The sequence below is a fragment of the Felis catus genome, chromosome B3 (assembly GCF_018350175.1).
Source record: "Felis catus isolate Fca126 chromosome B3, F.catus_Fca126_mat1.0, whole genome shotgun sequence".
In the NCBI taxonomy this organism is placed as follows: Eukaryota; Metazoa; Chordata; class Mammalia; order Carnivora; family Felidae; genus Felis; species Felis catus.
This window is the reverse complement of record NC_058373.1, coordinates 85622331-85639994: the sequence shown is the minus strand read 5'-3', so window position 1 is coordinate 85639994 and position 17664 is coordinate 85622331. Positions and strand designations below refer to the sequence as shown.

Below are 17664 nucleotides of genomic sequence, written 5' to 3'. Positions count from 1 at the left end.
GAGATCATGACCTGAGCCCAAGTCAGATGTTAAACCGACTAAGCCACCCAGGCGCCCCTCTCTCCTGCACTTTAAATTCGCCTTCCATTGGGGCACCTGGGTGGCTCAGTCAGTTAAGTGTCAACTCTTGATTTCAGCTGACAGCGCAGAACTTCCTTGAAATTTCCTGTCTCCCTTGCTTTCTCTGCACCAACCCCCTCTCGAAATAAATTAAAAAATAAAAATAAAGGAGGAGCCAAGATGGCAGAACAGCAAGGAAGTTTTTTGTGTGTCTCGCGTCCATGAAATACAGCCAGACCGACACTAAACCATCCTACACACCTAGAAAACTGACCGGACGATTAACACAACAATCTGCACAACCTGAACCACAGAATTCAGCAGGTACGCGACACGGAGAAGTGAACTTGGGGAGCGAGAAGGCGCAGGAAGGGAGGTGTTTTTGTCAGAGGAGAGAGGACGGAGACTGGAGGTGGGAGGGAGAATATGGGAAAATCACCCCTCCCCAAAAGCAGCTGGAGAGAAAGTAGAAAATTAGAAACAGCCACAGGGACTAAACTAAAAAGGGAGAAATGAGAGGGTTTAAATTCCGTTAAGACTGTAAACAAGGGGAGCGCAGTCTGCAACTCCACAGCTCGATACCTGGCGGTGCTCTGGTGGGAAGGGCGAATCCCCAGGAACAGAGTGGGGTCCAGGAGGTTCTCAGGCCACCCGGGGAAAAGCGGTTCCACTTCTGGAAGGACATTTGGTAGAGACTGTTGAAGCCACCTGGTCCCAGCAGACCCCAGAAGGCAGCCACGTTTGCTGGTGCTGGAACAAAGTCATTAAGGGTGAAGCCTGGTGCCAGATGTGTGTTGTGATTTTCCATAATCCCTGATAAGCTGCTGCTACACTGTCTCAGGAACTTTTACTCGGGCGCGCTGGCACCTGGCCTCAGTCTCAGGGCACCGGCAGCAGCAGGGTCCATCAAGTGTTCCTGGGTGCAGCCGACATTCAGCCATTGCTCATTCAGCCATTGTTCGGTGAGACCCTCCCACAGTGGGGCGGAAGAGGTCAAAGCCGCAGTCCTTCAGAAACAACCACATCTGAGTCAAAACGTGGAAGAGAGGCCTGGGGCCTGGTCACAGAGAGTGAAAAAGCGGGGAGTGGATGAAAGCTGAAGACAGAGGACAGGGGCGCAATTGCTGATCCGGGAGAACACATTGGGTAAGGGGTGGCGCAATTTTTACCGCTCCGGCGCATGCGCATACACACCTAGGAACCCCGCAACCATCCACCCCAGTAGGATAGCAGCGCCATCTAGTGGAGAGTGGAGCTATTACACTGAGCCCCGCTCAAGTGGGCCAACCTCACTCTTCAATAACACAAGTCTCACTGCTGGCTTAGTCTATGGACTATGAAACGCTACATATACTGACTTCTGGGGGAAAACGAAGTAATGTCAGTCCTACCTTATTCTGTTAGCAGGTCCATCTATTCAATTTTCTTTCTTTTTTTTTTTCTCTTTTACACTACTTTTCTTTTTCTTGAATACAGAAAGAGAAAAAATTTATTTTTATTTTCAATTTTTATTAAAAATATTTTCCTTAATTTTTATTACTATATTTTTTACTTTTGTGTAAAATTTTCAAATTCTATTTTACATCCATCATTTTATTTTAGCATATTCACCTTTTCAAATTTTCAAACGATTTCCTTTTTTTTCTTTTCTTTCTTTTTTCTCTTTTTCGTTTCTTTTCTTTTTCTTGAATGCAGCAAGAGAAAAACTTCATTTTTACTTTCAATTTCTATTAAAAATATTTTTCTTTAATTTTTATTACTATAATTTTTACTTTTGTGTAAATTTTTTCAAATTCTATTTTACTTCCATCATTTTATTTTAGTCTACTACAGTGTATTCACTTTTTCAAATTTTCAAACGATTTCCTTTTTTTCTTTTTTTATCTTCTTTCTGTTTTTCATTTCTTTTTCTCGAATACAAAAAGAGAGGATTCATATTTATTTTTAATTTTTATTAAAAATATTTTTCTTTATTTTTTTCTTACTTTATTCATTACTTTTGTGTATATTTTTTCAAATTCTATTTTACTCCCATCATCTCATTTTAGTCATTTTTTTTAATTCTCAAGCAATTTCCTCCCCCCCCCCTTTTTTTCTCTAATCTGTCAAACCACTTTCAACACCCAGACCAAAACACACCTAGAATCTAGCATCATTTATTTGATTTTGGTGTGTGTGTGTGTGTTTAATTTTTTAATTTTAATATTTTTTTAATTTTAATTTTTCTACCTCATTAATTCCTTTTCTCCCTTCAAAATGACAAAACAAAGGAATTCACCCCAAAAGAAGAGCATGAAGAAATGACAGCCAGGGATTTAACCAACACAGATACAAGCAACATGTCTGAGCCAGAATTTAGAATCACGATAATAAGAATACTAGCTGGAGTTGAAAATAGATTAGAATATCTTTCTGCAGAGATAAAAGAAGTAAAAAATGGCCAGAATGAAATTAAAAATGCTGTAACTGAGCTGCAATCATGGATGGATGCAGCAGCGGCAAGAATGGACAAGGCAGAACAGAGAATCAGTGGTATAGAGGACAAACTTAGAGAATAACAAAGCAGAAAAAAAGAGGGAGATTAAGGCAAAAGAGAATGATTTAAGAATTAGAGAAATCAGTGACTCATTAAAAAGAAACATCAGAATCATAGGGGTCCCAGAAGAGGAAGAGAGAGAAATAGGGGTAGAAGGGTTATGTGAGCAAATCATAGCAGAAAACTTTCCTAACCTGGGGAAAGACATAGACATCAAAATCCAGGAAACACAGAAGACCCCCATTAGATTCAACAAAAACCGACCACCATCAAGGCATATCATAGTCAGCTTCACAAAATACTCAGGCTAGGAGAGTATCATGAAGCAGCAAGGGAAAAAAAAGTCCCTAACCTACAAGGGAAGACAGATCAGGTTTGCAGCAGAACTATCCACAGAAACTTGGCAGGCCAGAAAGGAGTGGCAGGATATATTCAGTGTGCTGAATCAGAAAAATATGCAGCCAAGAATTCTTCATCCAGCAAGGCTGTCTTTCAAAATAGAAGGGAGATAAAAAGTTTCCCAAACAAACAAAAATTAAAGGAGTTTCTGACCACTAAGCCAGCCCTGCACGAAATTTTAAGGGGGACTCTCTGAGGGGTGGAAAGATGAAAATATATATATATAAATAAATACCAAAAGCAACAAAGACTAGAAGGACCAAAAACTCCAACTCTACAAGCATCATAATGGCAACAAATTCATATCTTTCCATATTCACTCTAAACGTCAATTGACTCAATGCTCCAATCAAAAACATAGGGTAACAGAACGGATAAGAAAACAAGATCCATCTATGTGCTGTTTACAAGAGACTCACTTTAGACCTAAAGACACCTTCAGATTGAAAGTAAGGGGATGAAGAACCTTCTACCATGCTAATGGTTGACAAAAGAAAGCTGGAGTAGCCACACTTATATCAGACAATCTAGACTTTATTTTTTTTTTTAATTTTTTTTTTCAATGTTTATTTATTTTTGGGACAGAGAGAGACAGAGCATGAACGGGGGAGGGGCAGAGAGAGAGGGAGACACAGAATCGGAAACAGGCTCCAGGCTCCGAGCCATCAGCCCAGAGCCTGACGCAGGGCTCGAACTCACGGACCGCGAGATCTGACCTGGCTGAAGTCGGACGCTTAACCGACTGCGCCACCCAGGCGCCCCGACATCTAGACTTTAAAATAAAGACTGTATCAAGAGATGCAGAAGGGCATTATATCATAATCAAGGGGTCTATCCACCAAGAAGACCTAACAATTGTAAACATTTATGTGCCAAATGTGAGAGCACCCAACTATATAAATCAATTAATCACAAACATAAGGAAACTCATCAATAGTAATACCATAATAGGAGGAGACATCAACACTCCACTCACAGCAATGGACAGATCATCTAATCAAAAAATTAACAAGAAAACAATGGCTTTGAATGACCGGACCAGATGGACTTAACAGATAGATTCAGAACATTTCATCCAAAAGCAGCAGAATATACATTCTTCTCCAGTGCACATGGGATGTTCTCCAGAATAGACCATATACTGGGACACAAATCAGCCCTAAGTAAGTACAAAAAGATCGAGATCATACCATGCATATTTTCAGACCACAGCGCTATGAAACTCGAAATCAACCACAAGAAAAAATTTGGAAAGGTAACAAATACTTGGAGACTGAAAAACATCCTACTAAAGAATGAATGGGCTAACCAAGCAGTTAAAGACGAAATGAAAGAGTATAAGGAAGCCAATGAAAATGATAACACCATAACGCAAAACCTCTGGGATGCAGCAAAGGCGGTCATAAGAGGAAAATATATAGCAATCCACACCTTCCTAAAGAAGGCAGAAAGATCTCAGATACACAACCTAACCTTATGCCTTAAGGAGCTGGAAAAAGAACAGCAAATAAAACCCAAACCCAGCAGAAGACAGGAAATAACAAAGATTAAAGCAGAAATTAATGTTATCAAAACCAAAAAGCAGTAGAACAGATCAATGAAATCAGAAGCTGGTTCTTTGAAAGAATTAACAAAATTGATAAACCTCTAGCCAGTTTGATCAAAAAAGAAAAAGGAAAGGACCCAAATAAATAAAATCCAGAATGAAAGAGGAGAGATCACAACCAACACAGCAGAAATACAAACAATAATAAGAGAATATTATGAGCAATTATATGCCAATAAAATGGGCAACATGGGAGAAATGGACAAATTCCTAGAAACATATACACTACCAAAACTGAAACAGGAAGAAATAGAAAATTTGAACAGACCTATAACCAGTAAGGAAATCGAATTAGTAATCAAAAATCTGCCAAAACACAAGAGCCCAGGGCCAGATGGCTTTCCAGGGGAATTCTACCAAACATTTAAGGAAGAGTTAACACCTATTCTCTTGAAGCTATTCCAAAAAACAGAAATGGAAGGAAAACTTCCAAACTCTTTCTAGGAAGCCAGCATTACCTTGATTCCAAAACCAGACAGAGACCCCACTAAAAAAGAGAACTATAGACCAATTTCCCTGAAGAACATGGATGCAAAAACCCTCAACAAGATATTAGCCAACCGGATCCAACAATACATTGAAAAAATTACTCACCACGACCAAGTGGGATTTATACCTGGGATGCAGGGCTGGTTCAATATCCGCAAAACAATTCACATGACTCAGCGCATCAATAAAAGAAAGGAGACAAGAACCATATGATCCTCTAAATAGATGCAGAGAAAGCACTTGACAAAATACAGCATCCTTTCTTCATAAAAACCCTCAGGAAAGTAGGGATAGAAGGAGCATACCTCGAGATCATAAAAGCCATATATGAACAACCCAACACTAATATCATCCTCAATGGGGAAAAACTGAGAGATTTCCCTCTAAGGTCAGGAACAAGACAGGAATGTCCACTCTCACCACTGGTATTCAACATAGTATTGGAAGTCTTAGCTTCTGCAATCAGACAACACAAAGAAATAAAAGGCATCCAAATTGGCCAGGAGGAGGTCAAACTTTCACTCTTCGCAGATGACATGATACTCTATATGGAAAACCCAAAAGATTCCACAAAAAACTGGTAGAACTGATTCATTAATTCAGCAAAGTGGCAGGATATAAAATCAATGCACAGAAATCGGTTGCATTCCTATACACCAACAATGAAGCGACAGAAAGAGAAATCTAGGAATCTATCCCATTTACAATTACACCAAAACCATAAAATACCTAGGAATAAATCTCACCAAAGGGGTGAAAAATCTGTACACTGAAAACTATAGAAAGCTTATGAAAGAAATTGAAGAAGACACACACAAAAAAAGGAAAAAGATTCCATGCTCTGGGATAGGAAGAACAAACACTGTTAAAATGCTGATACTACCCAAAGCAATCTACATATTCAATGCAATCCCTATCAAAATAACAACAGCATTCATCACAGAGCTAGAACAAACAATTCTAAAATTTGTATGGAATCAGAAAAGACCCCGAATAGCCAAAGCAATCTTGAAAAAGAAAACCAAAACAGAAGGCATCACAATCCCGGACTTCAAGCTATACTACAAAGCTGTAATCATCAAGACAGTATGGTACTGGCACAAGAACACACACTCAGATCAATGGAACAGAAGAGAGAAGCCAGAAATGGACCCACAAATGTATGGCCAACTAATCTTTGACAAAGCAGGAAAGAATATCCAATGAAAAAAAGACAGTCTCTTCAGCAAGTGGTGCTGGGAAAACTGGACAGCGACATGCACAAGAATGAACCTGGACCAGTTTCCTATACCATACACAAAAATAAACTCAAAATGGATGAAAGACCTCAATGTGCGACAGGAAGCCATCAAAATCCTTGAGGAAAAAGCAGGCAAAAACCTCTTTGATCTTGTCCACAGCAACTTCTTACTCAACACGTCTCCGGAGGCAAGGGAAACAAAAGCAAAAATGAACTACTGGGACTTCATCAAAATAAAAAGCTTCTGCACAGTGAAGGAAACCATCAGCAAAACTAAAAGGCAACCAACAGAATGGGAGAAGATATTTGCAAATGACATATCAGATAAAGGGTTGGTATCCAAAATCTATAAAGAACTTATCAAACTCAACACCCAGAAAACAAATAATTCAGTGAAGAAATGGGCAAAAGATATGAATAGACACTTCTCCAAAGAAGACATCCAGATGGCCAACCGACACATGAAAATATGCTCAACATCACTCATTATCAGGGAAATACAAATCAAAACCACAATGAGATACCACCTTACACCTGTCAGAATGGCTAACATGAACAACTCAGGCAGCAACAGATATTGGTGAGGATGCGGAGAAAGAGGATCTCTTTTGCATTGTTGATGGGAATGCAAGCTGGTGCAGCCACTCTGGAAAACAGTATGGAGGTTCCTCAAAAAACTAAAAATAGATGTACCCTATGACCCAGCAGTTGCAGTACTAGGCATTTATCCATGGGATACAGGTGTGCTGTTTCAAAGGGACACATGCACCCCCATGTTTATAGCAGCACTATCAACAATAGCCAAAGTATGGAAAGAGCCCAAATGTCCATCGATGGATGAATGGATGAAGAAGAGGTGGTATATATATACAATGGAGTATTACTCGGCAATCAGAAAGAATGAAATCTTGCCATTTGCAACTATGTGGATGGAACTGGAGGGTATTATGCTAAATGAAATTAGCCAGTCAGAGAAAGACAAAAATCATATGACTTCACTCCTATGAGCACTTTAAGAGACAAAACAGATAAACATAAGGGAAGGGAAACAAAAATAATATAAAAACAGAGAGGGGGACAAAACAGAAGAGATTCATAAATATGAAGAACAAACTGAGGGTTGATGGAGGGGTTGTGGGAGGGCAGATGGGCTAAATGGGTAAGGGGCACTAAGGAATCTACTCCTGAAATCATTGTTGCACTATGTACTAACTAATTTGGATGTAAATTTTAAAAAAATAAAAAATAAAATTAAAATTAAAATTAAAAAATAAAATATTAAAAAAATAAGAATAAAATAATAAAATAAAATAAAATAAAATAAAATAAAATAAAATAAAATAAAATAAATTCATCTTCCCTTCCCACCTATCCACCCTGTGAACTTCAAGCTCTAACATCAGGTAAAATCAACACCCTTACAAAGACTTCTAGAGCAGCTTCTACAATTGAGGTCAAATTCCTATAACAAAGACATTTGTGTGTGTGTCTGAAATACATCTTAGTATAGCTGTCTATATCTAGTTGTCTAGCTACCTACATATCTATCTATCATCTATATTTCGTAGTGATTCTGCTTCTTTAATTGAATCTCGACTAAAAAAGCTCCACATCTGATCCATGACCCACTTTAGTTCCTGTTATTTTGCTTCAAAGTTTGGGAATTCTGGCTGGCTTCTCCCAAAGTCTCAATTTAACTTTGTGGTTATTTTGTTGTTTCTTAGGAAAGGGCTTTCACTACAACACTCAGTGACTTTCAGTTGAATGTGCACCTCATTTAACAGAAACTCCTTTGCCTTTTGGGCCCGTGATATTGTCTTTGCCTAGTAAATCAGAAGCAATGATCAATCCATGAGGGATTTAGGTGCAGGGGCTTATGTAAATATTTTCTACAGCTGATTCCTGGGAGGAAAAACATTGTCAGCCCAAATCTAATTCTATATGTTTTATGTTCATACAAATGTCACTCTATTGACTCTAGCTCTTGTTTTGAAGATTTCTGGGAATTAAAAAAAAAAAAGATCACTGGTCCCACTTCTAGCCATGACTAACTAGTGCCAATCATGCCTTCTCACTGTCTGCACGTAGACAACTAGACAAAAATGTGAAACAAATTTTCAGACATTGGACCACAACTAATTCAGAACTGTGATCTTGAAAATAGAGAAACAAATGAGGAGGGCTGTATAATCACCCCAGCTTTCTGGATGCAAGGACCATTTAGACAAGGACACAGAGAAGGGATCTTAAGCAGCATATGGAGATCAAAGTTTGAGGAGAAGAAAAAAAAGTTTGAGGAGGATAAGGTAGGTAGAATGTGTGGAACAGTCTAGAGAGGACAGAGCAATGACAAAAAAAGAGCTCCAGAAATACACATAACATGTCCTTGAGTTTTTGACTGAATGTAAGCAGTGTATAAATAGGATGGGATTCCAGAAGGCTAAGTAATGAATGGATCTGTCAACTGAATAGTTTCCATAGCTCACACTGGATGGGGAAGTTCTAACAAGTAATGGAATTGGAGAAGTTTTTGACTTTTTTGCTTTTTTCTTAAAGAGAAGCCATAGTTGCAACTAAGCCTTAGCTGGAAAGCTACAGAGTTTCTACAATGAATCATCAAGATGGATGCAATCCCAATGATACTATGGAGAAAAAATAAAATGAGACCCATACACAAAACATAATCAATGAATACCAACCTTAGAATGACCCTAGTGTTGAAATGAGCAGACAAGGATTTTAAAGCAGCTATTATAACTGTGCTCAAGGACATAAAGGAAAATATACTTGTAGTAAATGAACAAACAGAAACTATAAATGAGAATCAAATGGCAAGTCCACAGCCTGAACATATGGTAAGGATGTGGGGCTCTTGGCCAAAGTGAGGTGGAAGGCCCTGGAGCAAGACCGAGTCCAGACCAAGTATTAAGTTTAGCTTGCAATGCTTATAATTAGAATGAATAATTTGAAATTGCAGCTTCACCTGATGCAGTCATGTCCTCTTCATCCAATTTCTTAAGATCTCTCTCAGTTTATGAACCTCTTAAAAGCATTAATCTCCTAAGATCTGATTGTTAAACCCTGTGGGATAAATCAGAATATTATTACAGAATTGTCAAGTTAATATTGCTGGTGTTTCAAGGTCCAACCACAGGTGTCTTTTCCGCTAGAATATATGATGATGACCACAATACCAAGATCCAGTACAGCCTATACTGTGCTTTTTGGACTTGGGCTTTAAACCCTTGCATGTAGTCACATTGATAATGAAAAGAGAAGGACATAGGAGTTTGGCTGTAAAATGCATGAGAAGTATTTTCTACTGTTATATGCATCAGGATGTTAAGGCCCAGAAGTTTAAGCAGGACACAGCCCAGTTCTTTTGGATATTTTTCAGCCACAACAGCATGAAAGATGACTAACCAGGCATCGAACCAGTGAGTCTTTGAATAGAATTTCCACTGAGTTCTCTGGCCAAGCAGCGCAGATCCTGCAAAACAAAAAACAAAACAAAACAAACACTCAATGGTATCATATCTGGGAAGCATTTACCATAGCAACCAACCTGTCAGATATGATAATATATGAGAGAAATGTCTTTCTCCTTGAAGTCATGTTGGAAAATATCAACTAGCCACAAATATCAATTGTGGAGTTATTAATGGCTATATTCATTTTGCTGGAAAGAAATCTTCAGTGAGACTTTCAAGACAAAAAAGTAGATCTAGATAAACTGGTGAAAGAAAAATTTTAGTAATTTCAAAAATATGAGATTCAACTAAAGGAAGTTGACAAAAAAGATGATGTGACTTCCTTTTACAACACTCTCCCTAATCCCTTGCTAAAAAAAAGCTATTATATATATATATATATATATATATTTTATATACTTATATATATATATATATATATATATATATATATATATATATATACATACATACAGGGGAGGGGGTGAGGAACACCTGATTGCCTAAGTTCAGCTCACAGGTCAGCCAGTGGTCATGTCCTCTCAGTGACCTCCTTCAACAAAAGTTTAGGGCAGCTGGAGATAAGGGGGAGAAGAGGTAGGTAGTGAGGCAGGGAGAAATTAGTTTGGAGGAATATGTTGGACTCTGTCCTGTGGACAAGAACCATAGACTAGAGTGGAGAGAGCCTAAAGGTAGAAACAAGAGCTACATGATAGGCAATAGATGATGAATGGCCTTGACAGAAGTGTAAGGAGGGAAGAACTGGTTATGAAGAAGTAAGGCTGGATTTGGGAGACATCTAAGATGTGGAATTGATATGACTTTATAATTAGTTGGATAAGGAACAGGAAAAGGATGATATTCAGATAGATGGCTTGGAAGCTGGTTTAGACTGAATTTGTCCCCCAAATTCATATGTTGAAGCCCTAACCATCAATATAACTGTACCTGGAGGTAAGGTATTTAGGAGATAATTAATGTTAAATATGTTAAATGAGGTCATAAGGGTGGGGCCCTAATCCAATAGGACTGTGGCCTTATGAAAACAGGAAGAGAGAGAGAGAGAGAGATCTCTTCCCTTCAGTTAGAAGGTACTGTATACAAGCCAGGAAGAGTTCACCTGAAACTAAATGGCAAGAGCTTGATCTTGGACTTCCCAGCTTCGAGAACTGTGAAAAAATAAATTTCTGTTGTTTAAGCCACCCAGTCTATGCAATTTTGTTATGGCAGCCCAAGCAGACTGATACAAGAGCCAATGGGAGGAGTGGGATTATGGGAAGGGGACATGTTCATGCAGTTCACCTGGATCAAGAACACAAAACAGGAAGCCAGTTGCAGCAATGTTTTGAGTTCAGATTGGGATATCTCAAGATTGGGATGTCTAAATCATAGACATTTATATGAGAAGATAAACGGCTGGAAATCTATGTATGAAACTCTGGGGAGTGGTTGGCTGGAAGTACATACTTGGAAACCATCAGCAGTAGGTGGTAGTTGAAGCCATGGAGATGGGCAAGCAGAGGAGGAAAGAAGCTCAACAATGCAGAATAAAATAGCCAGAGATGGAGGAGAACCATAACTGAGTAGTGACTTTGAAGCCAATGAGAGAATTTTGAAAAGAGATGATTAACAGGATCAAATGCAGTGCACTGAGCCCATTTCTGGGGACATGTCTAAGTGTTTGGCACAACCCTTGAAATCAAGGGCCCAACAGTCTAGCTGAAAGGAGAACACAAACATATGAAACAATTAGGAAATCATTCAATTAGAGTAAATTGTCTTATTACTGTAACAGACAAGTGCAATATAGATCCATCCATTTATTCTGTAAACATATTGAGCTCCTACTGTGTGCCAGACATTTCGTTTTTGGAAGAGGCGATTGGGCTTTTTTAAAAGAAGGGCATGACTTAGTTATGGAGGTGGAAATGATATTCTAAGTGAAAAAGAACAAAAGCTGAGTAATTTAGGCACATGAGGAGAGAGGGTGGAAAGGATGCAGTCTTGGCAAGAGTCTAAGAAGGGGGGACTATCTGGGAAGAAAGCCTGGCTAGGTGAGTTTGTGCCAGAGATTGGAGGGCTGGAGGGCACCCGTCAGAGTGTAACTAGTTCCAGAAGTATTCCCGATCCGGTATATTTTCTAGGTGCTATCTACCTACTGCTTCAATAGCAAGGAGAGCCCCCTTGTGTCGAGCCAGTGGGGCCACTGCTTTCTGCAGACCTTGGACATGCAGAAAGTGCAAGCTTCTACAGGGGCCACCAAATACGAATTGCAGTCAGATACGGAGAGGAGATTATAACTAGATATCAAGGGAAAGCATAATTAGAGGAAAGCTTTAGATATCACAGCAGTTTCCATGGCCCTGATCTACACATGAGCTTTTTCAAATAGCAGGTGCAGGAGACTGGGAGATCCCAAGCGTCCGTCGTAACACCTATACTGCAGTGGCTCTGGGTGGACCGATCAGCAGCCAGGCGTATGGCCAGGTAGATAGTATGATGAATAGTGATATGGGCAAATTCGTGGAGGGTGAACCACTACCAGTCTGAACGCTACCAGTCTTGCCTGGCGGACCTGGGAACAAAGCTTGCTTCCCCCAGGACGGCCCTGAGGGTGCAGTTCTCCGAATGGCTGGAAGAGGGCGCTGCGGATCGCACTGGTCCGGTAAAGTCCGAGGTCGACCCAGAGTCCTGGGAGGCGAGGGGTGGGGAAGCCAAGCTAGGTCTCCTCCCAGAAAACCCGAAGCTGCTGAAATCTTCCGCAGAGCGCCTGGCGGGGGTGTTAATGCGGCTGCTTGAAACTTTGCCTGGACCCAGTGTTGGGGGTTGGGGGGAAGGATGGGAGATTGGAGAGGGGAAAGGAACAGAGAAATAAACCCCAGAGCGCTGCTGGCAACTCTGAGGAAATCACGACTACTATAGGCCCTCGGGCTCACACTGCTGGGGCTTCGGTTTGATGGGAGACGGAAGGGTGGAAGAGCTGCAGGTTTCAGCTATCTAAAGTTGAATGCAGCTGCACAGGTCCTAGGGCGAAACAGCCGCGGCGCCGCGAGGAACCTTCTTGAATCTTGTCATTTCGGCTTCAGCAGTCGCTCCAAAACTTTCTTCCGAACTGCACGCGCTTCCTAGGATGTTCCCATTCCTTAGGATGGGGGCTTCCTATCTGTCCAGAGTATGGCGAAATCACCACCGTCCACCCTGTCTCGCCCACTTACAGGCTTTTAAGTTAAACAGGAACGAAGAACTGGGAGCAAACAAGCCAATCCGCTACAGGGCTCTGGCTCTACTTATGCCTCTGTCTTCCAGGGCGCCCCGCATCGGCCTCGCTGGGTCTCCCAGCAGCTGTAGGTCGGCCCCCTCCCCACTTCCCACCCCAGTATCGGTTTCTCCGCATTTCAAAGGATGCTGCTAGCGCTGAATTTCCTCCTTCTCTCTACTTTGTAAACCAATCCCCGAAGTCGCTGCTACCCAAGATCTCTTCCCGCCAGGGGGCGCCTTGACTATAGGGGCTCTGGCTGTAACTTGGGACAAGTTGAATTAGGCTTGAACCGTGTGACATGAAAATAGGCAAGTTCTGAGACCACAGGTGTGAACCTCTTGGAAGACTTGACCTGACAGAGGAAAAGGTTCTTTGACACTAAAGGCCGAAGGATGGACTCTCCTCCCTGGGAGGACTCCCACTCCAACACCAGACAGCGCCAGTGCAGGGAGAAGGTGACACTGGAGCTACTCTCAGACATCCCAGCGTAGCCTCCCCCTCCCGCCCCCCCCCCCCCGGGCCTGCGCAGAGGCCACGGCTTGAGGAGGGTGTCCGCAAAAGGAAGGTGGCCCGCGAAGACCCTAGATGCTCAAGTCCAGACAGGGAGCAGTGAGAGAGAGCGCCTGCCTTAGCTCCCAATCTGTTCCTCGAGCAGCCTCCTCGAAAGCCTCCTCGGGAAAGCCCCCTACTACAGCCCCTGCCCTCCACCCACCTTCTTGGAATAGATCTCTCAGAGGCTCTCAATTCTGGTGCCTGGGGAAAAAGCGCTAGGGGTTCCGGTGAGATCCTTCAGGGAGAGAAAGACGCCCTCCAGAGGGGGGGGGGGGTCCGGATTCTCTGTTCCTTGGATCTCATTGGGGAGCAGCGACCCCCCGCGCCTGGCTGCTTTCCTGCTTTCTCTTCCTGGGTGTCGTTGCCTCGACGGCACCAGAGAACCCAGCTCAGCCAGGCTCGGGAGCCTGCTCCTGGCTGAAGAAGGTTTGCCCTCTGGGGGGGCTAGGCACAGAAACAGCGGAGGACCCAGAGAGCTTCATGCAGAGTTAGAAGCCTGGATTCATAGTTTCTATAAATTCAAGAAACAGAGTCCTAAGTAATAATCCCTTTCATTTGCTAGCAATTTTTATGCTTTACAAACTCATGGATCTCATCCTTAAATACTTGGATCCCTAGTACAACCTGGGAGGTACACAAGGAGAGATTATGACTATGTTTTTGCCGTTCAGGAATCAGGTGCTAAGAGGCTTTGTTTCCTTAATTCAACATTTCTTGAGACACTGGAAAATTCAAGAATAAATAAAACAGGATCTCACCCTAAATTAGGGAGGCCGGTAAGCAACACCTTAGTTTACTCAGGCTGTGGGCAGAGCGGCTCCAGGGTGTGGTGGGAGTCCAGGAGAACTATACCACAGAGCTGAAACGTGGCAAAGCCAGGGCTCCAGTCCCAGGACTTCTGACTTGTACTCAAATACTCTGCCTATGACCCCTGAGCACTTTAAGATCGGCTACAGTGAAGAATACTCCCCACCCCCATCCTACACACACACACACACACACACACACACACACACACACAACTTAAGATGAAGAAGGTAGCTAAAAGAAAGGACACTCCTGGGTTAGGAAGAGGTGTTGGGGCCAGGAGACTTCATCAAAACCTCTATCTTGGTTGGATCCCAGAGTAACATTGTCACAAAGTAACTATGTACATATTATTTGGGTGATTTATTGTTAGTTTATAAGCTCTGTGTGGGTAGGAGCCACATCTAGCTTGTTTAAAGCTGAATTGTTAGGCCTCGCTCGGAGCCTGGCACAGAGCCAGTACTCAACAAACATTTGTTGAATAAATCACGAATTGCGATAAAACTCGGAGCAAAATAACACCAGAAGGGAACATGGCCGCTCACCGTCCTAAGAGAGGTGTGAAGGACCATGAAGAGAATTAGAAAAATGTGGCGCTGAGGACTGGGAAGGACTTTTCATTTCTCTAGCGATCCAAGCTTCAGACTCCGAGTCATACAGCCTTGTATGAGCCCTCCGTCCTAAATTCTCAAAGAAGTGACTCCAGAGGGACAGAAAGGCGCTTCCCCCCCCCCCCATAAGGGTGGTGAGCAAAGGTTGGTGGCAGTTCAACGCGTCCCTGGCCGGGCCTGGACCTGAGCCCCAGTCTCCCGGGCTCCTTAGATTCCAGGCCAAGCTGCAGAGAGCAAAGCTGTGTGGCCGCGGTTAGGGTTGAGGTGGGCGTATGCGGGCCCCACCAGGGAAAGCTCCTTGAGAAGCCCGAAATGGACCCCATTGCGCCCACTCTGCCTGAGAGAGTTACTGAAGACGCGGGGACCTACAGGGAGGATCTCAGGCTTCCCAAGTATTCCCTGCAGCCATGAAGAAATTATTAGGTTAACCTCGGTCACCCTACTTAAGATGAAAGGGGAGGTAGCTAAAAGAAAGGACACTCCTGGGTTAGGAAGAGGTGTTGGGGCCAGGGGACGGACTCTCAAAGCCTTTGGTCCGGCAAGAGCAGAGATGGAGATATACGCCTTTTGCCTCCGGTAGACGCCTCAGTCCTTCAGGCTTATATTGGCAGCGCAGAGAGTGTGGGGCAGTGTGTGTGTGTGTGTGTGTGTGTGTGTGTGTGTGTGTGTGTAAGGGACAAGGGTAGAAGAGGTGGGGGTGGGGTGCCGCAAGGTGGTGCAAAGGCCCAGGCGAGGTCTAGTCCAGAGCTAGTGCTGGTGAGCGCGCCTGGCGGTGAGGTGCAGGATAATCTTGGTTGCAGGGGTGCAAGGGGGAGGGCGGAGCAGCAGCCTCGGCCAGCCGCCGCCCTCTGCCCCCCAACTCCCGGCCCAGCTCCAGCTCAGGGCGGAGACTCAATGCCTGCTGCGTGGCTGGGGGTCGAGGTCCAGTCTGCAAGCCTGAGGGTGGGGGTGGAGAGCTGCTAGCCACGTGCGCAGCCGGAGCCTGCTGCGGGACTGCGAAGCTGCCGAGGGACGAAGGCCCAGGCTCAGGGCCTGCGGAAGATGCACCCAACTCTCCCCTTCACTCAAGGCCTAAAGGCAGGGCAGGGTGGGGGGTGTGCTAACGACAATACAGAAATCTGGCGCTCTGGCAATGAAATTAAAAATTTTCTAAAGCTTTCGGAGAGCTTTTATGTGCCCCATCTTATCTGAAAATCTCAGAGAAACCTTGTGAAGAATTACCTACACTTCTAAACGGCATTGAGACCGAGAGAGACGTACACCATTCTATACTTGGTGTTTCTTATACTTACCAGTAATGTGAAATAATGGAGAGGGAAAGGGAGAAAGAAGACAGGTGACTGGGAAACCCACCCCGCCTTAGCAATAAGACCCCAGTCAAAACAAAAGCCCGGGATTCTGGGCCGCCTGCAGACAAGATCTGTATTCAGTTTGTCTGCTCTCCTCGACGGTTCATTTGAGCTCAGCGTCGTCTTCCCTCCTTGCTCCTAGGGCTTAAATATCACATAGATCAACGCGCAGTTGATGGAGCCTGAGTCTTCCTGAGAGCGCCGCCCGCCCCCCCCCCCCCCCGCCCCCAGAGAAGCCCCTTGGAAGAAGCGCAAGGAACCAGCCTGGCGCTTGTCTTTCACAGTACAGCGGACAAGCACGTCTCAGCGCCCAAGTGCAGGGTTGCCTGCCCCAAAGCCGCCAGGGGAGCTGCGCAAAAACGTGGGCACATGCGGGAGGAAGGGGGTGCCCTGGGCTTTGTCACCCTTCATAAGCGACGTAGGTGGTGAGGAAACCGAATGTTAGTATAGAAGTTGGCTTTGTGTTGAGGGAGCACAGAGCACTTCTCAAGGAGAGAACTGAAATGTTAAAAAGCCAATAACAAAACAAGTTTCCTTACTACAATTGCTGTTAATGGAAAAGGCGCCTAACCTGCTGAATTAAATCGTTCAAAAGTGCCTGTTCATCACTGGGAGTTCCTTCTCTACAAGGAGGGGAAAGAAAATGAAAACAAAAAAACAAGTTGGAGAAGCCCCCTTAACTGGCCCCGGCAGTGTGTTGGAGGCCCCAGCCTGGACAAGGAGCTTTCCACCCTCCCAGCCTCTAGCCGGAGAGGAGGCTAAAAGAGCCAAAGAAAAACCAAACCAAAACAAGGACAAAACGTTTGGAATCTCAGGGGGAAAAGTCGGAGTGGGTCTCGGGATCTGTGCCACGCAGGGCACGACACTGTAGTCCACTGGGCTGGAGGCCGGGGCCTGGCCGGAGCAGCAAGGCCGGTGCCTCTGGTCCGGCTGGGGAGCGAAAGCCCACAGCTCCCCCTCTCCAGGCGCCCAAGGACCCTCAAGGCGCGGGGCTCACACTTGAAGCCTGGGAACGCGCTGACAGGAAACCCACTTCCTCCTAAGCAGTTTCTTGCTCGCCGGATGAGAGGCGCCCAATTGAAGCAGAATGATCCTCATCTACTAATATCCAGCGTGGCCACAAAGCGACTGGCCATTTACGCCGCCACTTTAAACAAAGATATTTGGTTATTCCCGGGGAAGCAAGTGCACTTTTGCATGGCTGAGCTCCGGGAGGAGGCGAGCCTCAGCCCAGCCTCCCGCCTGCTGGGCTGCTCGCGCCTCGGGATTCGCCCCCTCCCGGCCAG

At 43.9% G+C, this 17664-nt stretch overlaps 1 long non-coding RNA gene across 1 annotated transcript; it reads right to left on the bottom strand.

Moving 5' to 3' along the window:
- Positions 1 to 830: 830 nt before the first annotated feature.
- Positions 831 to 9824, bottom strand: LOC111560995. Its single transcript, XR_006600122.1, has 3 exons — positions 9754 to 9824; positions 9314 to 9411; positions 831 to 1525 (listed from the first exon to the last, which is right to left on the bottom strand). It is a non-coding gene; the product is annotated as an uncharacterized LOC111560995 (long non-coding RNA).
- Positions 9825 to 17664: the final 7840 nt, after the last annotated feature.